This window comes from Diadema setosum, chromosome 10, assembly GCF_964275005.1.
Source record: "Diadema setosum chromosome 10, eeDiaSeto1, whole genome shotgun sequence".
NCBI classification, from domain to species: Eukaryota; Metazoa; Echinodermata; class Echinoidea; order Diadematoida; family Diadematidae; genus Diadema; species Diadema setosum.
The window spans coordinates 3,665,277-3,683,014 of NC_092694.1; the positions used below are offsets into that span (position 1 = coordinate 3,665,277).

The 17,738-nt window shown below is 37.4% G+C and overlaps 3 long non-coding RNA genes across 3 annotated transcripts; all 3 read left to right on the plus strand.

The window, feature by feature from the left end:
- Window positions 1-7,998: 7,998 nt before the first annotated feature.
- Window positions 7,999-9,121, plus strand: LOC140234116 (uncharacterized). The gene is made up of 3 exons (XR_011901581.1): window positions 7,999-8,070; window positions 8,426-8,539; window positions 9,009-9,121. It is a non-coding gene; the product is annotated as an uncharacterized lncRNA (long non-coding RNA).
- A 465-nt stretch (window positions 9,122-9,586) lies between these two features.
- Window positions 9,587-11,303, plus strand: LOC140234115 (uncharacterized). The gene is made up of 4 exons (XR_011901580.1): window positions 9,587-9,683; window positions 10,173-10,286; window positions 10,607-10,720; window positions 11,191-11,303. It is a non-coding gene; the product is annotated as an uncharacterized lncRNA (long non-coding RNA).
- A 465-nt stretch (window positions 11,304-11,768) lies between these two features.
- On the plus strand, window positions 11,769-13,481 carry LOC140234114 (uncharacterized). Its single transcript, XR_011901579.1, has 4 exons — window positions 11,769-11,865; window positions 12,354-12,467; window positions 12,788-12,901; window positions 13,386-13,481. It is a non-coding gene; the product is annotated as an uncharacterized lncRNA (long non-coding RNA).
- Window positions 13,482-17,738: the final 4,257 nt, after the last annotated feature.

Here is a 17,738-nt window from a genome sequence, read left to right on the forward strand (position 1 = left end):
GTAAAGATTGATTATCAGTTGCATAAAAAAAAATCAATTCGATGCAAGAAATGACTAAGCTAAAATTCTTAGTTTGTTATTTAACTTTTTACAAGTTTATTTCGTATTTTCAACGTGATATCAATTACAATGTTTTGGGGTTTGAAACACGTGAAAGTGTCAAAATATTGTTCGATTATGTCAAGGAACAAGAGTGCTTCTGAATGGATCGTCACACTCTTCTAAAAAAGAAATCGGTTAAATTGCAGACGGAATGTTCCTAGTGAACATGACTTCAGCGGTCCAGAAGTGCACGTGAGGAGATGCCTAGGTATAATCTAAACAGAATTATCATCCACTGTTACACGACATGCGAATGGTTCTTGACATAATATTTTCATTCTGGAAATAGTTTTAGTGTGGTGTACAACTATTTTCTTACAGGTACTACGTGTGCAGGCATCTCTGACCCAACGTTGACTGGTTATATACAGGATGAGTATGACTCACAGTGCATAATATTTATAACCATATCGAATTCGTGGTATAATGCGGAATCGTTCTGCTCATCGAAGAGCGGTTGGTTAGTGGAGATTGAGAACGAGGTAAAGCAGCAGCGCCTGGTTTCCACCGCGAATGCTACCACCATCGTCCCACGACCGAACTGGTGGATAGGTGCCAAGCGAGACGTAGGATCACCAACAGATCTTAAGTGGTCATGGACGGACGGTATTTCGGATGGTCATTATGCTTCATCCTTCTCTCATAACTCAGAGAAAGGAAAAGGAAAATTGAAAAGTACAAGTTCACCAAAACACCAAATTCTATCCAGATTAACCAGCATCAGACAACAGTACAGAGCAATGTAATTCGCTTCTCGAAATGCTTTTTGTGTCATAGTGTGACGTAATCTGACATTTGTCCTACAGCTGCTCCTGTGAAGGGACAATACCCCACAAAACTCTGCAGACATTTAATTCCTTTCCTTTCAGTTACTTTTTTAACCTATCAAACTATATTATGGTAATGTACCCCATCAGTAAAATTGGAAGTCAAAGAATATGGACCTGCACGTGCCTAGTAAGATGTGACTCTCATCCTTCATAAATACCGAGGGATGATGAGATCTAAAACAAGTATGCACAGGCACACCTACACACACACATACACACACTCACACACTCACATACACATAAAGAAACAAAACACAATGAACTTTCATTTTATTCTTCAAGGAACCGAAGTAAGTGCCACCTTCTGGGGTCCCCAGGAGCCATCTGGAGGTGAAAGCTGTTTGAACCTCTTAACATCTCTCGGACACCTGTGGAACGACGACAACTGCAATGACCCTTACGGATACATTTGCCAGTACAGTAAGTGGATAGAGTGCAAACGTGTCGACTTCCAATAGACTGAAGTTCTGAGTATTGGGATCGTGGAACGCACGGGGCAATTCTTACCCATGCGCGAAAAAGTTAATGTTCCATTTTGACGAGAACGTATTTAAAGTGCGAGCCGCGTCGTTTACTTTCATGTAGAATATGGGAAAGGGGTGGCCCAAGCCTTTATGAATTGCATATCCCTTTTGTTGTGCTTCAGGTTGTGCCGAAAGTAAGGTATTTCTTTCTAAAATAATGATTAAGAAATATTATGCATCACATTAATGTTACTGACATAATATGCTGATGCAGTGATTTCCCCAGATAAGATTCCTTTATCACGTGAAGGAAAGTCTAATACTAACTTTGAATTTTACACTTGATACAGAACACAGACTAAAAGGTATTTTCTTTTCCTCCACATGTACAGCGGGAGACAAAACTCCTCAAAGATGTTTCGATCCAGGAGCCATCTTACATGGAACTTACATCCCCTCGAATGCCGATTGGCTCTACGGATCACACGTAACTTATTCATGTGATCCTGGATATCAACTCACGGGAGCAAATGAAATCTACTGCAACATAAACGGAACATACGACTCTCCCGTGCCTTCATGCATCCGTAAGAAAATCATGAAAATCTTTCTCAGTTATCCGTCATTCTTTTACTTTAATCTAAGTTATTTCTTTTTTCTTTTTATCTAAATGAAATAGATACACAGTGAATCAAAATAATGTTATTTGCTTGGTTGTTTTGTTCTTTCTTTTTATCGTAGCCAGTAGTAATGGTTGTGTCAAAACAAAATAAATGCAGGATTAAGATTTCAGCCACCTGTCTAAACCATATCTGAAGAAGAGAGAGAGAGAGAAAAAAAAAAAGAGAGAAGAATCGCTTCGATGTTCCTTGTTGCTATCAGGTATGACGTCATCATTTTTGCGTGGATGATTAAAACACACTTGAAAACGTAGTCGGCGAACCTTGCTAGTAGATCCCTAGATTGTAATTTCTTTTGAAATATTTGAGGTCAATATGTGTCTATGCTATGGACGAGTTAGCAAACAATGGGTCAGTGTATTATGATGTTATTTGTCCGTAAATGTATTCGCATTTTTCTGCATATGTAGCGATTTCCTGCAACACGTCGTACGGCACGGTACCAAATGCCACACCCATGCCCGAGGGGTTTTATTACCGCAACGTGATCATTTTCGTTTGCCTTGCCGGCTTCCAACCTACCGGTGACGTCACCTCGGTCTGCCAGGCAAACGCTACTTGGAGTGTTGCCACCGGATCTTGTGAAGGTTTGTATCAGCTCAACACAACAACTGCAGTTGAAGCCACATTGCAACAATATCAACAAAATCAAAAACATATTCAGTGTTTGGGCAAGAGTAATGTAACAGAGCGGAAGTTGGTCTATGAATGAAAATAAATTTTGTCTATATTATATGGAACTGGAAATGTTTTACAAAGATTTTTGTTATGTACGTAGTATAGACTGCACTTTTGTATTTTTTCCTTGTCATTTGGTTATGTTTTGTTTAAGATTGTCACACCCATGTAATTCATTTTGATTTGATGTGATTTTGAGAAGCAAAATAAATACGAACATTAGAACATTAGTTAAGAAGGATATTTCGCCTTGCTAAAAGTGGTGTTCTTGTGTCATTTTTTGATATTAGTGTTACTCGTTCGTGCAAGGACCATGATTGTCGAGACAAATCTACATTTCTATGGCCCTCTCTCATCAGAGCAATATGTAGTGATGGAATGGTTTTTTAATGGTATTTTATAGATGCGTTGTCTTGTGATAATTGAGACGGATAGATAAAAATGCATAAAGGCCTAGTTAAGAGTCCTGCGTATCAGTGGCAAGCTTTGCTTTCTCATTTCATTTTTTTTTAAAATCAAGATATAAACGAATGTGAGAGTGATCCATGTTACAATGGCGCCACGTGTATTGACGGTATAGATCATTACAACTGTACCTGCTCTCCAGGATTCGATGGACTAAACTGTGAAATAGGTAAGAAGACAATTTATCCTCGATACATACAAGGTTGAGTGTATGATCAGAACAATGGAAAGTAGGTCTTCTTTACGCAGTTTTTTTTTTCTGAGCACCACATGTGGTTATATACAATTTGATGCCTTCAAAATTTATATGCAAAATTACAATACATGTGACAATTTGACGGGCCTATATCTGACTATCACTCCAACACTAAATATAAAACTAATAGTTTGTAATGTAACGAAGTAATGATTATCATAACTCGATCCTTTGAAACTGACTTTGTTCTTTCATTTAACAATTTTGATATTCCAGTATACAATATTTATAGTGGCTTGTTACCCGTCGTCTATCATTTTTGTGGGAGTCAAATATACTTTGAAGAGAGAGAGAGAGAGACAAAAACGATTGTAACCATTACTGTTATAACGGTGTGCTTAATATTCAGAAATAAAAACAAAAAGTGGCACATTATTATGATGGAATAATGAAGGCCTTACATTTAAAGAGTTTGTATTTTCCCGACAGAAATCAACGAGTGTGCCAGCGACCCGTGCCTTAATGGAGGAACGTGCACCGATGCAATCAATTCTTATAGCTGCTCCTGCGCGCCTGGATTCCAAGGAATAAACTGCGAAAGTGGTATGTAGACACTTTGTTTTAGAAAAAAGAATATAACTAGATGTTTTGGCTATGTAAAAGAAAATAAAATAAACAAGAGGTTTTCTGGTGACTTTTACTGGTTCACTTGTGTACAAATAAAAAAAAAAACCACTGATCCCTTTACCTTTCCACATTATCATTATATGGGGGTAATACACCGACATTCTTACAGTAGGAAAACACATTGTAAAACAAAATAATATGAAGTAAGCGTTGGTCCTCAAGAATGCCAGGAATAGCAATGTAGTGCTTTCAGTCTGCAAACATTACAATGTACTTGATATTTTTAAGGGCATATTTAAGTGGCGATTATTCTTGCACTAAATATCAAACCGGTGTTTCTCATTATTACGATGATACGATCATCATAACTCGATTGTTTGAAATTTCCTTGAACCGTTCATTTCAGAATAATTTTTGTAATCAGGTGAGCAACCCCTACAGAGGCTCGTGTCCAGATGGGTAGAATTTTCCTTGGGTGTCACATATGCCTTGAAAAGAGAGAGAGAGAGAGAGAAAATGAAACCATTTCTGCTTTAATATTGCGCCTAATACTCAGATACAAAAATGGTACACTGTCACGCTCTAGAAATGAATGTCGTACGTTTCAAGAGTTTCTAACTTCCCCACAGAAATCAACGAATGTGCCAGCGACCCGTGCCTTAATGGAGGGACGTGCACAGATGAAATCAATTCTTATAGCTGCTCCTGCGCGATTGGATTCCAAGGAATAAACTGCGAAAGTGGTATGTACACACTTTATTTTAGGCAAGTGATAGCTCGATATGTTTGCTTTGTAAAGCACAATTCCAGAGGCATGATATATACGTAGTGACATTTTTGCAGTTCCATATTCACATACATGAAAAGGGAGGATGCTATACAAATGTTTACACCTTTATTCTACTTTACCGACGTTCCTACAGCAGGAAAGAATCAAGGCCCCATTACAAGGTGTGAGAGAACATCACGATTATTTTTGTGTTTTATACTTCTCTTTCTTTTCATGTGAAGATGTAAACGAATGTGCGAGTAATCCTTGCTACAATGGTGCCACGTGTATAGACGGCATCGATCACTACAACTGTACCTGCTCTCCAGGTTACGATGGAGGAAACTGCGATATAGGTAGGAAGACAATTTACCCTCTGCTATACCATCCAACTTGGCCGTATATCTCTGAGCACATACGAATTAATTTTATACAAAATTTATGGTTCAACGGGCACATATAGTGCTGGTGAGTATTATGCTTTTTACATCAAAGGTACACGTCAACTTACACGGATATTAATAGGCGATGCAAGTTTGAAAGTAATGATTAACAGAATGGTTGCATCTTCAAACAATGATTAACTCTTTAGATGATAAAATACTCACAACATGCTGCCAGCGTAATGAAAAGTTTATCGGTTTGCTGTATAAATATAACTCTGAAATGAAGTAAAAAGAGTATAGATACCTATGATATTCGAATAATAAATTTTGCAATATCAAGAGCTATACGCGTTATTTTACAGAAATAAACGAATGTGCTAGCGACCCGTGCCTAAATGGAGGAACGTGCAGCGACGCAATCGATTCTTATGACTGCATGTGTATTCTTGGCTTCGAAGGAGTAAATTGCGAAAATGGTAAGGAGACAGTTTCTAAAGGGAAGTAATGGTAAAGAAATGTTTCAAATCGTAAGATAAGTACGGGTTTTCGAAAAGGGCTATTTTTTTATTCATTTTTAAAAACTTGTATAGCGAATAATAAGCGAAACTAATAGACAAATAAGTAGAGAAAGGAACAAACGTAGTTACCTATGAATGAGAAGTCTTTGCTGGTCCATATCATTTTTAATAGTCGAGCTTTCTATATTATGTACTCGCCTTGCTTTATAAAGATGTATTCTCCATATAAGTACTTTGTGAGGAAAAAAAAAAAGCTTGATTACGAGGTTATAGCAAAAACATTAAGATAAGATGAGAACTAAGTGTGAACATTGTCGATGGAGTGTAGATCAATACAATTTTCTTTAAGTGAATGATGGAATTGAAATAGATGTGGAACGCTGCTGTGGTATATTGCAAATAATTCATGCCGTTATTCCGGTTTCCAGATCATTCTGAGTTATATAAGTCGAAGTGATAACTGGTATTCCAAAGTAAACAATGTCGTCACTCTCTTGTCTCATTTCATGTGAAGATGTAAATGAATGTGCGAGTAATCCTTGTTACAATGGCGCCACGTGTATTGACGGTATCAACCACTACAACTGTACCTGCTCAGCGGGATTCGATGGAGTAAACTGTGAAATAGGTAGGAAGCAAGATACTCCTGTGCCTCTTAGGCTGGGCGTGTACTCTTGTAAATGAAAATGCGACTGTGTAAACAAAGAACACATGTTTTTAATACCGTTGAGTTTACTGAGAGATATGTTTGTTTGTGTTTGTTTTAGCGGCTATAAATTACAGCATTTCTATACCATCATAATAAGTTATGCAGGAATGAATATTGAACACGTGATAATTGCATAATATTTTGCAAGTGCTTGTAATGATTTTCGCATCACGTCACGAGATATTGCTCACATTCTTTAGCACTTTGGAACGTACACACTAGGCATAATCTATTTTTACAGATATCAACGAATGTGACAGTTAACCTTGTATCAATGTAGGTATATGCACAGACGCAATCAATTCTTATAGCTGTTGTTGTACCCTCGGCTTCTACGTAATCAAATGCGAAAGTGGTATGTATGTAAAATGTGATGGAAAATTGCAACGCTGATGGTTTGCTACTAGAGATATATACGTAAACCAAGATTAGCAATCATGAAAGTCATTTTTTTTTTATTGGTGGCGAGAAATAAACGTGAGAGCTAGTCCATACTAACAGAAATGAAGTGGCACGTTAGCTGTTAGCGAATTTTATACACATGAACGCGTTATCACGTGAAGTAAAAACTAATAGAATACCGTGCTATCGTAAATGGCGTTTAAACCAACATACAGCTTACTGATGTAACACTGAAGATTTGGCAAAAATTGGTAACTAAAATAAATTGCTCCATACGATTGTGCATGTGCATGGTTCATGGAACAAAAAAAAAGAAAAAAAAAAGACTGATTTGCATTTTGAAGACTGCAGTGGGAGGTTATCATAATGTGTTTCATGTCGTTCTTTTCTTTCACGTATATTCGAGATGTAAACGAATGTGCGAGTAATCCCTGCAACAACGGCGCCACTTGTATTGAAGGCATCGATCACTACAACTGTACCTGCTCTCCAGGATTCCATGGAGTAAACTGTGAAATAGGTAGGAAGACAGTTTAGCCTCTGATGTTAAATGGCTATGTATAGGGCCTACTATGATTCCTTTACGAATGGTGGTTTCAACGCATTCGTTATGGTAATGAAACTAATGCTAAAATACTTTAATGTATGTTTAATCCATGTGAATATATTGAAGGTCAACTGCAGACATGTGTGGTATTTCTGTTTAGATTGAAACAGACAATCGGTGCTCTTCATGTAATATCAATAGGTAAATTGCGAAAAGCTGATTGGTTGCGGCTGTATTTTCCATTCATTCATTCATCGCAAAGTGCAGGGTGTTTAACCCGATGAAGTGGTCCCACCTCAAATCCAACTGGACCCCATGGAAGACCAGCTTAACGTAGCTGAATATGGGCTATCTATCCATCTTCTCAGATGGAAAATGAACAGACAAACAAACATACAAACAAAACATAAAGTGAGTTCTCTGCAGTCGTCCTTGTCCTGAGTGGCAAAAAGCTGATATAGGGTGGGATAAGATGAACTAGGGTAGTCTTGTATTCATATCCACCAGATCGTTAATGGTATACGGAATTCTACGTTCTTCAATCAAACTCTGTACAGATATACAGCCATGTCTTATCTTACAGAAATCTATGAATGTGCCAGCGATCCGTGCCTGAATGGAGGAACATGCGTAGACGCAATCGATTCTTACGGCTGTATTTGTACCCCTGGCTTCGAAGGAATGAACTGCGAAAGTGGTATGTACGGTGTTGAAAAGAAATTCAATCAAAGTGATTGTAATGTGTTTTGTAATATAGCATGAGGAATAATCGCAGCGTATTCGTCACTAAAGTTAATTTAGGGAAATGTTTGTAGCGATTAATCCGATATGTGTAACTATGTGTCCCTTCTAACAGGCCTGGAAGCATTACTCAGACCATAGCTCTGTCTCACAGCAAAAAAAAAAAAAAAAAAAAAAAAAATCTTTGTTTGGTCAACATTAACATGATTTTTACGAGCAAGGTTCCACTTTGTTTACACTAGCACTTATTAGATTATCATATTCCATGATAAAGTTTGTCGTGCACTCTTTCTGTTTCGATTTGTGTCAAGATACAAACGAGTGTGACAGCGATCCTTGTTACAATGGGGCTACGTGTATTGACGGCATCGACCAATACAACTGTACATGTGCTTCAGGATTCTACGGAGTAGATTGTGAAATAGGTAGGAAGATATATGAGCCTTATTTCTCTTTTAGCTGGATGAGTAATAATGAACGGAAAAAAAAGCGTCTCTTAAAAAAGTCAATTGTGTACAAACTTACTTTGAGATGTAAACTGTTTGATATTGACCATCCACTTTTGCAATACATTTTGTATTTTGAATATGCCGACTGCCCACCACAGGCACATCGTGTTAGACAAGACTGGCTTTTACTAATACTAATAGTAAATTGATATGTCGCATTTACAATGATCTTGACGTATATCTGCAATAACAACTGTCTCAAATTTGACGGGATGACAACAAGCCGTAAAAATGTTATTCAGGTTTGCAAATACGCAATGCTCTGTCAGCTCATACCCAGAATTAAGGTCATTCACAACGGGCCTAGGATCTAAGCAAGAAAGTCCTAGTCTGAGGTCGATATGGGCATAATTCGAGATAAAGGAGTGGATATAACATTTTACAGAAATCAACGAATGCATCAGCGACCCTTGCCTGAATGGAGGAACTTGCATAGATGCAATCAATCACTATGGCTGCGATTGTGCATCTGGCTTCGAAGGCGTCAACTGCGAAAGTGGTATGTATGATGATTTGCTTCTAAAGATAATCAAGATAAATCAAGATTGCCAATCATGAAATGCTTCTTTTTTATTGGTTTTAAGGAGTAAGCGTGTGTGTTTTTCCATACTAACAGAAATGAACTGGCAAGTTAGCTATTGGCGAACTTAATACACATGAACACGTGATCGTGAGAAATGAAAACTTATTCCGATCTGTCGTAAATGACGTTTGTGAACCAACATAAAACTTGCTGCTGCAACACTGAAGATTTGGTAAAATACGTAATTAAATCGATCGTGTTTTAAATCTGTTCCATACGGTTGTGCGTGTTAAAGGTTCATGGAAAAAATCTGTTTGATCTCCACTTTGATGACTGCAGTGAGTATCATAATGTTCGTATGTATATTTCGATTAACAAGGAGTTAGTGTTTCATGTCGCTCTTCTCTTTCGCATATATTCTAGATGTAAATGAATGTGCGAGTAATCCCTGCAATAATGGCGCTACGTGTATTGACGGCATCGATCACTACAACTGTACCTGCTCTCCAGGATTCAGTGGACTGAACTGTGAAATAGGTAGGAAGACAGTTTCTCCTCTGATGTAATATGGCTATGTATAGGGCCTACTATGGTTTCTTTCCGTAGAGTGGTGCTCAACGCACTCATTACGCGATAATGAAACTTACAGAAAACACTTTAGTGTATATTTAATACATTAGAATATATTGAAGGTCAACTTCAGATCTGTTTTTTTTTTTCTTCTGTTGAAATCGAAATAGACAATCCATGCTCCCAATATGATTACGAAAGACAAACTTATGAAAGTTTATTGGTAGCGGCAGCATTGTTCATGTTTTTTACATCTGTTCTCTGCAGGAGTCCTTCACTTGACTTTCAGTAAGCACATCAATGCGATGATATCGGGTGGACCAGATATCAAAGATGAAATAAGATAATCTGGACTTTGCATTTATACTCACCAGACTCTCAATGATACACTTGACACTATGTGTTGTTTAGATGTAAAAAATTGTTCAAATGTAAAAACATGTCTTATCTTTACAGAAATCAACGAATGTGCCAGCGACCCGTGCCTGAATGGAGGAACATGCGTAGACGCAATCGATTCTTACGGCTGTATTTGTACTCCTGGCTTCGAAGGAATGAACTGCGAAAGTGGTATGTACGGTGTTGTAAAGAAATTCAATCAAAGTGATTGTAACGTGTTTTGTAATATAGCATGAGGAATAATCGCAGCGTATTCGTCACTAAAGTTAATTTAGGGGAATGTTTGTGCAATTAATCCGATATGTGTAACTATGTGTCCCTTCTAACAGGTCTGGAAGCATTACTCAGACTATAGCTCTGTTTCACACCAAAACAGTCTATGTTTGGTCAATATTAACATGATTTTTGCGAGCAAGGTTTCACTTTGCTTACACTGGCACTTATTAGATTATAATATACCATGCACTCTTTCTGTTTGGATTTGTGTCAAGAAACAAACGAGTGTGACAGCGATCCTTGTTACAATGGAGCTACGTGTATTGACAGCATCGACCTATACAACTGTACATGTGCTTCAGGATTCTACGGAGTAGATTGTGAAATAGGTAGGAAGATATATGAGTCTTATTTCTCTTTGATAGCTGGATGAGTAATAATGAACGGAAAAAACGCGTCTCTTAAAAAAGTCAATTGTGTACAAACTTACTTTGAGATGTAAACTGTTTGATATTGACCATCCACTTTTGCAATACATTTTGTATTTTGAATATGCCGACTGCCCACCACAGGCACATCGTGTTAGACAAGACTGGCTTTTACTAATACTAATAGTAAATTGATATGTCGCATTTACAATGATCTTGACGTATATCTGCAATAACAACTGTCTCAAATTTGACGGGATGACAACAAGCCGTAAAAATGTTATTCAGGTTTGCAAATACGCAATGCTCTGTCAGCTCATACCCAGAATTAAGGTCATTCACAACGGGCCTAGGATCTAAGCAAGAAAGTCCTAGTCTGAGGTCGATATGGGCATAATTCGAGATAAAGGAGTGGATATAACATTTTACAGAAATCAACGAATGCATCAGCGACCCTTGCCTGAATGGAGGAACTTGCATAGATGCAATCAATCACTATGGCTGCGATTGTGCATCTGGCTTCGAAGGCGTCAACTGCGAAAGTGGTATGTATGATGATTTGCTTCTAAAGATAATCAAGATAAATCAAGATTGCCAATCATGAAATGCTTCTTTTTTATTGGTTTTAAGGAGTAAGCGTGTGTGTTTTTCCATACTAATAGAAATGAACTGGCAAGTTAGCTATTGGCGAACTTAATACACATGAACACGTGATCGTGAGAAATGAAAACTTATTCCGATCTGTCGTAAATGACGTTTGTGAACCAACATAAAACTTGCTGCTGCAACACTGAAGATTTGGTAAAATACGTAATTAAATCGATCGTGTTTTAAATCTGTTCCATACGGTTGTGCGTGTTAAAGGTTCATGGAAAAAATCTGTTTGATCTCCACTTTGATGACTGCAGTGAGTATCATAATGTTCGTATGTATATTTCGATTAACAAGGAGTTAGTGTTTCATGTCGCTCTTCTCTTTCGCATATATTCTAGATGTAAATGAATGTGCGAGTAATCCCTGCAATAATGGCGCTACGTGTATTGACGGCATCGATCACTACAACTGTACCTGCTCTCCAGGATTCAGTGGACTGAACTGTGAAATAGGTAGGAAGACAGTTTCTCCTCTGATGTAATATGGCTATGTATAGGGCCTACTATGGTTTCTTTCCGTAGAGTGGTGCTCAACGCACTCATTACGCGATAATGAAACTTACAGAAAACACTTTAGTGTATATTTAATACATTAGAATATATTGAAGGTCAACTTCAGATCTGTTTTTTTTTTCTTCTGTTGAAATCGAAATAGACAATCCATGCTCCCAATATGATTACGAAAGACAAACTTATGAAAGTTTATTGGTAGCGGCAGCATTGTTCATGTTTTTTACATCTGTTCTCTGCAGGAGTCCTTCACTTGACTTTCAGTAAGCACATCAATGCGATGATATCGGGTGGACCAGATATCAAAGATGAAATAAGATAATCTGGACTTTGCATTTATACTCACCAGACTCTCAATGATACACTTGACACTATGTGTTGTTTAGATGTAAAAAATTGTTCAAATGTAAAAACATGTCTTATCTTTACAGAAATCAACGAATGTGCCAGCGACCCGTGCCTGAATGGAGGAACATGCGTAGACGCAATCGATTCTTACGGCTGTATTTGTACTCCTGGCTTCGAAGGAATGAACTGCGAAAGTGGTATGTACGGTGTTGTAAAGAAATTCAATCAAAGTGATTGTAACGTGTTTTGTAATATAGCATGAGGAATAATCGCAGCGTATTCGTCACTAAAGTTAATTTAGGGGAATGTTTGTGCAATTAATCCGATATGTGTAACTATGTGTCCCTTCTAACAGGTCTGGAAGCATTACTCAGACTATAGCTCTGTTTCACACCAAAACAGTCTATGTTTGGTCAATATTAACATGATTTTTGCGAGCAAGGTTTCACTTTGCTTACACTGGCACTTATTAGATTATAATATACCATGCACTCTTTCTGTTTGGATTTGTGTCAAGAAACAAACGAGTGTGACAGCGATCCTTGTTACAATGGAGCTACGTGTATTGACAGCATCGACCTATACAACTGTACATGTGCTTCAGGATTCTACGGAGTAGATTGTGAAATAGGTAGGAAGATATATGAGTCTTATTTCTCTTTGATAGCTGGATGAGTAATAATGAACGGAAAAAACGCGTCTCTTAAAAAAGTCAATTGTGTACAAACTTACTTTGAGATGTAAACTGTTTGATATTGACCATCCACTTTTGCAATACATTTTGTATTTTGAATATGCCGACTGCCCACCACAGGCACATCGTGTTAGACAAGACTGGCTTTTACTAATACTAATAGTAAATTGATATGTCGCATTTACAATGATCTTGACGTATATCTGCAATAACAACTGTCTCAAATTTGACGGGATGATAACAAGCCGTAAAAATGTTATTTAGGTTTGCAAATACGCAATGCTCTGTCAGCTCATACTCAGAATTCTGAAGCAGTGATTAAGGTCCTTTACAACGAGCCAAGGAACTAAGCAAGAAAGTCCCAGTTGAAGGTCGATATTGGCATAATTCCAAATAAAGGAGTGGATATAACATTTTACAGAAATCAACGAATGCCTCAGCGACCCTTGCCTGAATGGAGGAACTTGCATAGATGCAATCAATCATTATGGCTGCGATTGTGCATCTGGCTTCGAAGGCGTCAATTGCGAAAGTGGTATGTATGATGACTTGCTTCTAAAGATAATCAAGATAAATCAAGATTACCAATCATGAAATGCTTCTTTTTTATTGGCGTTGAGGAGTAAAAGTGTGTGTCTTTCCATACTAATAGAAATGAAGTGGCAAGTTAGCTATTGGCGAACTTTATTCACATGAACACGTGATCGTGAGAAATGAAAACTAATGCCGATCTGTCGTAAATGACGTTTGTGAACCAACATAAAGCTTGCTGCTGCAACACTGAAGATTTGGTAGAATACGTAATTAAATCGATCGTGTTTTAAATCTGTTTCATACGGTTGTGCGTGTTAAAGGTTCATGGAAAAAATCTGTTTGATCTCCACTTTGATGACTGCAGTGAGTATCATAATGTTCGCATGTGTATTTCGATTAACACGGAGATTTGTGTTTCATGTCGCTCTTCTCTTTCGCATATATTCGAGATGTAAATGAATGTGAGAGTAATCCCTGCAACAATGGCGCTACGTGTATTGACGACATCGATCACTACAACTGTACCTGCTCTCCAGGGTTCGATGGTGTAAACTGTGAAATAGGTAGGAAGACAGTTTTGCCTCTGGTGTTAAATGGCTATGTATAGGGCCTACTATGATTCCTTTACGAATGGTGGTTTTCAACGCACTCATTACGCGATAATGAAACTTACAGAAAACACTTAAGTGTATATTCAATACGTTAGAATATATTGAAGGTCAACTGCAGACCTGTTTTTTTTTTTCTTCTGGCACTTATTAGATTATCATATTCCATGATAAAGTTTGTCGTGCACTCTTTCCGTTTCGATTTTGTGTCAAGATACAAACGAGTGTAACAGCGATCCTTGCTACAATGGCGCTACGTGCACTGACGACATCAACAGATACAACTGTACCTGTTCTCCAGGGTTCTACGGAGAAAGTTGTCAAATAGGTAGGAAGAATTATAGTAGAGCATAATTTCTCTTTAAGCTGCATGAGAAAACATGAACGGAAAGGCGTCCCTTAGAAAAGTCAACCGTTCACAAATTTGACTTTGGGATGTGATTTTTCTTTAATAATACTGACTATTCATGAGTACAATCTTATTAGTACAATCTTAGTACAATCGTATTTTGAATATGCCGGCTGTTCACCACAGGTACATCTTGCCAGACAAAAGAGGCTTATACTGATAGTAGATTAATATTTCGCATTCATGATGATCATGACGTATCTGCAATAACAATGATGCCTAAAATTTGACATCAAGTTATAGAAATGTTATTCAGTTTTACAAATACGCAATACTATGTCAGCTGATATCCAGAATTCGGAAGCAGTGATTTAGGCCCTTCACAGCGAGCTAGGAACTAGGCGAGAAAGTCTTTGCTTAATTTTGATATGGGCATAACTCGTCATAAAGGAATGGATATAATATTTTACAGAATTCGACGAATGCATCAGTGGCCCTTGCCTGAATGGAGGAACTTGCGTAGATGCAATCAATAACTATGCATGCGACTGTGCGTCTGGCTTCGAAGGCGTCAACTGCGAAAGTGGTAAATATTTGATATCTTCAGACAATTTCTCATGTATAGACTATCCCAGTTCTGGTTACAGTCAGATGTTTTTGTTCGCAAAAACCGATAAGTCCATTTTTGAAGATTTTGAAGTGCGGTCTCTGTCATTAAGTACAAAATAATACCTTTTAAATGATATATTGATCACTACATATAAAGGTACATTTTTGAAGTTATTGTCAAAAGAAGCAAACATTTTCTTATTATTCTCTTTATTTTTCTTGACCTTTAATCGCAAATATCTCCATTTGGCAAATGTGGACTTATCGGTTTTTGCGAACAAACTCTTCATATTTATTGAGGCATCATTACGTGCATCATTACGTGCATCATGTTTGTGTGTTTGTTTGTTTGTTGTGTTTTACTTTTGAGGTCATATCAGGCCGACAGGTGTATTATCCATTCTGAAACTTAATCAAAATGACGATGATGTCATAATGCAGAGGAATTTAATGCAGATGAAGTCGTTATTTGTCGTTGCGTTGTCTTCACAGACATCGATGAATGTGCCAGCAATCCGTGCGATAACGGAGCGACTTGCAGCGAGTACGTTGACTTTTACAACTGCACCTGCACACCTGGTTTCGAAGGGAAGCTTTGCGAATATGGTAAGACGTGTTCACCCCGCCGAAAAGTTTTACATCGCACATTAGATGGTATCAATGTGAATTATAGCGAAATAAGCAACTTAATAAATATCTTGCTATTATTCCTGAAATCGAGAATGATAATTCGCACGAACTCGAATCGCAAGGCGAGTCGAAAAAACCCCAGTATGGTGTAGTTTTAAAGGTAGGGAATCCCATTTGCATGCCTTAAATGAAGAGTTGTATAAAAACAGTGGTATGTTCAAGAGAGTATCATTTTAGACACTCCCATAAAGTATTGAAAGTGGAAGGTAACATTTAGTACATTTTTATTGACCGTTAGATTTTGAATTGAATTTTTTTCGGGGCTCACCGTAAATTCCAGTACATTACTAGGCTACCTTTGCAGACCCATGCACTGCATGTGTGTCCATCATGTATATTTTGTGAAGAAAGTTCATCAAAACTTACAAACATTTCTATATACATTCTTGCCACACACTCTATATGTTATTACATCAGCTCTTATACTTTTAGATTTGTGTTTATAGATAAAAGATACAGAAGACTGCAACAAAAAGGCTTAAGTGTGGCTGACACACAGAACTACTGAGTAGTTGAGTTTTGTGCATTATTCAAATTGTAGATAACTGTTGACTTCAAAATTTCTCAGCAGTGGCCTAAACAAGTCCCCTGAGGTTCATATTTAATGTTTTGCTGCATTTTGGGAGGTCTGTAAAAGGTATCCCCTACCTTTAAATCTTCTCCTAAAACATGCATGAGCGCAAACGATAGAATGCTGCTAATATTAAATAATGTTGATCAAAATGAAAACGTATTAAGTTTTGAAAAATATTTTTATGTACTGTACAGCACTTCTCGTCCCTGACTTGCTAGAAGATTACACCCGCAATTGGCGATTTAACTATAATGTAATGCCCACATACTTGGCTTCATGTTGTGTGGTTTGCACGGGCCAATACCGGCCATCGCTTAAGCGGGAGGATCGCTTAAACGGGAGAAAAACTTGTCTCCCGACCCGTCCCGATTAAGCGGTGAGCACTGTATTTTGTTTATGTTTGTAAATTTCAGGGAAAAAAAACACAAAACTTTTTTTATGGTTTCAAAAAATGTCAGCACATTACCAGAGAGAAACAATAGAGAGAAAAAAGGGAAGGGGAAAATTAAGGTTACTTTCAAAATGGAGGTTCGATCTGTGATTTCTCATGGTTGCTGTATCATTCTTTACGCTATGATTTACTTGCTGCACACTATTTTTTTTCTTTTGTTTGATTATTTTCTATTCATGATCAAGCTGTATTTACCTTTGCTGAATCAGTGAAAATGGGACAAAATCTAAGAAAAAAAAAGACCAAAAATATCAAAGTCAAGTTTGATAAAAACACGAAAGAAAACAAGCAAATGTTTAATTTCTTTTCATCAGATATTGATGAATGTGCGAGTAATCCATGTCAGAACGGAGCAACGTGCGCCGAGTCTATAGCCTCTTATAACTGCACTTGCCAGCCTGGTTTTGACGGAACAAACTGTGAAAACGGTAAGTTAACATTTTACATGCCTTGCAAGAGCCACATGTCATGATTACATCAAGATCCGTACCTGCAGCTGCGTGGTTATCTGCAGGGTAATAGATTGCGAAAGCGGCTAGACCTTACAGCGACAACACTGTAATAAATGAAATATAATGTATTAAAATCTAAATGGTGATTTTCCACACACATCAGCTGCTGCCTTGTTACACTCTGGGTGTATTTTACATGAAATTTTTTGATATGCAACATAGGGCAAGTCGTCTTTCTTAAGATATTATCCTGAAAATTAAAGAGATTTTTAGTGTCGTAACGTACCACAGATTATATGGTGCAAAGAAGACAAGAAATGACAATTAATGCGACTGTTCAGAGCGTATGTCTCCCTTTACTTAACCATAGACAATCCTGTATACATTCAGGTTGAAACAAAAAGAACGTTGAAAATTAACAAACAAACGTAAGAGAAATGAAATCAGAAATCTCGAATCATTTAGTAAATAGTATAAAATTCTTTCTTTTTTTTTTGTTATTTCGTA